Source organism: Vespa crabro, chromosome 15, assembly GCF_910589235.1.
Source record: "Vespa crabro chromosome 15, iyVesCrab1.2, whole genome shotgun sequence".
NCBI classification, from domain to species: Eukaryota; Metazoa; Arthropoda; class Insecta; order Hymenoptera; family Vespidae; genus Vespa; species Vespa crabro.
This window is the reverse complement of record NC_060969.1, coordinates 3,769,996-3,774,995: the sequence shown is the minus strand read 5'-3', so window position 1 is coordinate 3,774,995 and position 5,000 is coordinate 3,769,996. Positions and strand designations below refer to the sequence as shown.

General features: G+C 37.1%; 1 protein-coding gene across 14 annotated transcripts in view; it reads right to left on the bottom strand.

Annotated features, from left to right (window-relative positions):
* LOC124429291 (polypyrimidine tract-binding protein 1) overlaps positions 1–5,000 on the bottom strand; it is a 422,552-nt gene that overhangs the window by 225,230 nt on the left and 192,322 nt on the right. The gene's annotated exons all lie outside the window — the stretch shown is intronic.

Below are 5,000 nucleotides of genomic sequence, written 5' to 3'. Positions count from 1 at the left end.
AGAGAGAGAGAGAGAGAGAGAGAGAGAGAGAAAGTGCAAACGAAATCGCGAGGCGTTAGGACGATCGTTAATCTTACCATGCCGACGACTTAATACGTTGAGCAAACCATTTCGTATAAGTATGAGAATGTGAGCATGAGAAAGTGTGTGAGTGAATGTGTATGTGTGTGAGAGCGAGAGAAGTCACTACTCACGATCCCTTCCCACGTAAGAACCAACCCTAAGTCCCGTAGAAATTATTCGGAGGGGGTAAGCAGTATGCAGATCGCGAAATCGCGGCGTACGTTAGGGATTAACTCAAGGGGTGGCTCTCTCCAACTCTCACCGTAGTCATAGTCGTTCTACCTCCATCTCCCTACCTCTCTCTCTCTCTCTCTCTCACCCCCTACTCTCCCGCATCATTCCTCCTCCTACTCCTTGATTTTCTTCCCCTACTCTTTAGACGCCAAACCATTGGAGCTGTTATATCTCTCTCGCTGTCCCAGAAACAGCTCAACCGTTAAAGGCAAAATCTAACGCGAAGTTCTCTCTCTCTCTCTCTCTCTCTCTCTCTCTCTCTCTCTCTCTCTCTCTCTCTCTCTCTCTTTCTCTCTCCTTCGTCAAAATTCATTCTGCAGAACAATCCATATATCTTGATCATATAGAAAAGAAGGAATAGTTTCGCTCGTGTTTACGTTTGTTGTGTGTTCTAGTTCCAACTTAATATTCAAACAACCTATATATACATATATATATATATATATATATATATATATAACAATCACTAGAAAAGCACGCTATAGCGCGCTCGCGCGCTCGAGCAAGCAGAACACACCGTTTGCACCTCTCTCCACGTTATAACGTCGATAATAATCGCTTCTCGCAAATAGGCCGACGCATCGAACACGATCGACGTGCAATACGTATGCCTGTTGTATTGCGCCCCGTTGGCTATCGTAAATAGATTTTCAAACTATGCCAAATATATATATATATATATATATAAACGTATGGACCGCAATAATGATTCGTTCAAACAAAATTATGCGTGCCCGATTCCCACGTGAACTAAATCGTTTACAATTTCACAACTACTATTCTCGTACTACTCACTGCTGAAAACACGATTTAGTTTATTATACATTTCTCTTTCGACAAGAGAAAGAATGAAGGAATGAAAGGTAAGAAAAAGAAAAAAAAAAGTAATAATAATAATAATAATAATAATAATGATAATAATAATAATACTTATTATTAAAGATAAGAAGAAGAAGAAGAAGAGAAAAAATGGGGGAAGGGGGAGAGAGAGAAAAAAAAAAGAAAGAAAAATTCCCCTTCATTTTCAATGATACCACCCTGGTGCGATCTTTTAACGTCCTAAAAAAAGAGAAAGAGAAAAAAAGAACAGTAACAAATGTTTTCATCAAACAAAATGGGGAAACGAGAAATAAAAAATATGGAATAGAAAAAGAAGAAGAAGAAGAAGAAGAAGAAAGCAAACAAGAAAAAAAAAATACACACACACACACACACACATATATATATATATACACATGAAGAAGTATCCAAAAAGTTTCGAAAGTTTTGTCGACGAAATCGAATAAGAGGAAGAAAGAAGATCAAAGATAGAAAGAGAACGAGAGAAAAAAGAAAAGAAAAGAAAAGAAAAGAAAAAAAAACAAGAAAAAGAAAATAGAAAGAGAAAACGAAGCCGATCCTGTAGATTTCAGTTAGGTATAGCGGGAAGCCAATAGTTAGGCTGTCCGAGGTAATAGGGGTTGATACATGGCTCCCAAGACACAGCTCGGTCCCTCTCTCGATATGCCATTCTTCCTGCGTCCTTCTTACCGATCCCACCCTTACAAACTCCCCCATCTTAGCCCCCTCCCCATCATCCCACTACCAACCCCTCCTCCATTCCCCTATTCTTTCCACCATCCAGTGTACCCACCATCACCAAAAACCACCACCAACCATACCACCACTAAAACACTCTGTCACTATCTTTCTCAGCCCCTTCAAGAGTCACTCTTTATTTATTTAAAGCCCCGAGCGACCGTCGACCGCTCAAACCGCCGTTCTCAACCGTTCGACCAAAACCGACCGTTACATATATATACACACACACACACACACACACACACACACACACACACACCTTCCTCCTCCACCCTTCCACCACACAGTAACTCTCGCTTCTTTTCCCTTTTCTTTTTTTCTTTTCGTTTCGTTTCGTTTCGTTTCCAATGGGATTCGACTCGTACGAGAGGAGGAAAATTTTCTCATTGGGCCCCCTCCCCCTCCCCCACACTTTTTCTATCCAAAAAACCTTTCTTTCTCTTCCTCTTCCTCTTCTTCTTCTTCTTAGGCTTCTTAGTTTTCTTCTTCTTCTTCTTTTTTCCTCTCATTCTTCTATTTCTTTTATCTTAATCTTCCCTTCTTTTCTTTTTATTTTCGGCGATACGATTTCCATGCATTCCCAACAGTCCGATTACCACCTACTATTCTCTTCCTTTTTCACTCTCTGTCTCATTCCTTCTCTCTCTCTCTCTTTTTTTTTTCGTTCTCACACACATACAAACACACACTTTTCCTAACTATTAGGAATTTGTTATTTTTTTATTATTTTCTTTTCTTTCTTTTTAAAAATAAATACTTGAAATAAATTATGTCACTTTCGATGACGAAATTCCGAGGATACAAAGAGTCGAATCAATTTTGTATTTATTTTTAATCGTACGATTTGTAGGATGAGTCTCTTCCACCTTTTTTTTCTTTCTTTTTTCTTCTTCTTCTTCTTCTTTTTCTTTTCCTATTACGTTGCAAGCATTCGTATTTGTTTGAATAAAATATAGAAATAGAAACGTTAGAATAAGAAATGTAACGTTATAATGTAGAATAGGAAAATTAGAATTGTTTATGTTTTTGAATGACGTAATGAGCATGAAAAAAAAAAGAGAGAGAGAGAGAGAATAAATGAAACTGTAGATAGCATGAGAGAATAATCAGCGTAGCAGATTCAACGTGGTGCACGCGTTGCTAACTCATAATACTGCTCGAAATAACGATATCGCGTGAGCTTGTGCGTTGTGATAATTGCGATTATTCGCACGTGCACGAAGGACGACGAAAGGACAGAGAGCAATGGTAGGAGCAGGGGAAAGAGCAAGTGTAGGGGAAGAGGGACGACGGGTCCATATACATATTTTGAAGAATGTCAAATGTAAACAAATTTAATAATATTTTGACATATTTAAAAATCAATCTTTTATATAAATCTAATTTGTATCAAAAATGTTCGATAATGAACGATAATTTTATTATCGATTGTTTCATTAAAAGAGAAAGAAAAAGAAAAAGAAAAAAAAATAGCCAAAGGTAAAAAATTTTTAACGAATTAAACCGAAACTTGGATTACGAAATTTTTTAATAAATCTTTTTCTAAAACGCGAAAGGTTACAATCGTATTTTTGTTTTTTTCTTTTTTTTTTACCTTTTCTCTAATTGTTTTTTTTCTTTTTTCTTCTTTTTCTTTTTAATTTTAACCAAATTTCGATCAATCAACGTAAGGGAAAATTTGACGCACATATTTCGTTGATATTTAATCCTTCAATAAAGCAACAAAACGATAATAATCCATTTGGATCAGATAATCGTGCAAAATAATTGTAACGTTGAAAAAAAGGAAGAAACAAGAAAAAAAAAAGAGAGAGAAAAAAAAGGAAAGAAAGAAAAAAAAGGAACTGATTAAAACTGATTAAAACGATTTTTGCGCAAATTAAGGATTCGTAATTTGCATAAGAAATAAATAAATTCAAGGAAACTATTAACAGTGGTAGGCGAGAGTTTTCGTTAATCGACTCGTTTAAGTAATTTTCGAAGCCATGCTCAAACAACCCTTCACCCTATCCTCTATCTCCTAGTATAACCATCCAGCATCCACCCACCACCACCACCGCCATTACTAGCAGCATCACCACCACTACCACCACCATCAATAGAGTATACAAGCAGGCAGAGGCGGCGGTACAGGCAGCAACAACGTTGTGCAGAGAATTCACAGAGTGTGGTTTGCTTAATTTTCGCGGGAGACCGATAAACGTGGTTATCAAGAATTTAATCTAACTGAGTGGAGTCTCGAGATCTCTTCGGTGTCGTTCGGTGAAACATCAATTAGAGAGTGGATCGAAATTTGATCGAATTTGTGATTTTCGATCTTTCATAAACACACACACAGAGAGAGAGAGAGAGTGATATAGATCCACGCACGCACATAAACGTAGGACAATAATATCTTTATTAACGCGTTTATAACAACACAAATACACAATTATAGAGACACACAAGGGTGACATGACATTTTTTTGTTTTTTTGTTTCGTTTTTAATAATACATGAATTTTGAATGATTTTCTAATTTTATAAAATAAGAATGCATAAAATTTCGAAAGGAATATTTCAACTAATCGTTTTGAAAATTTATTTTATAAATATATATATATATAAAAGGAAAAAGAATGGGAAGTATAGTTCGAATGACAAGCGAAAGGGTAGAGAGATCGATATTTTTATTATATCCCATAAAAATTCCTCTTCTAATAGATCGGTTCCATGAGAGGAGAGAGAGAGAGAGAGAGAGAGAGAGAGAGAGAGAGAGAGAGAGAGAGAGAGAGAGATAAGGATGAGAAAGAGAAAGAAGATACGAGGTCTCATCTCTTTTTCGAAGAAGAAGAAGAACGAATAGACGGAAGTACTGGAACATAGTGCACGCTCGAACGTGTGTACATGTTCAGGATAGAAAGGAAAAACGAAAAGGGTGCGATAGAGCGAGAGAGAGGGGGTAGAGAAAGAGTGAGAGAGAGAGAGAGAGAGAGAGAGAGAGATTTACCCTCGACCAACCACCAAATCCAATAAACCCGAAGCCGATTAAATTTATGAAGTGAAAAAGGTATGAAAAAGCTTGGGTTGCGCCGAACGAAAAGCATCCCTCTCCTCCTACCCCCGTTCGTTCCCCCTTCCCGA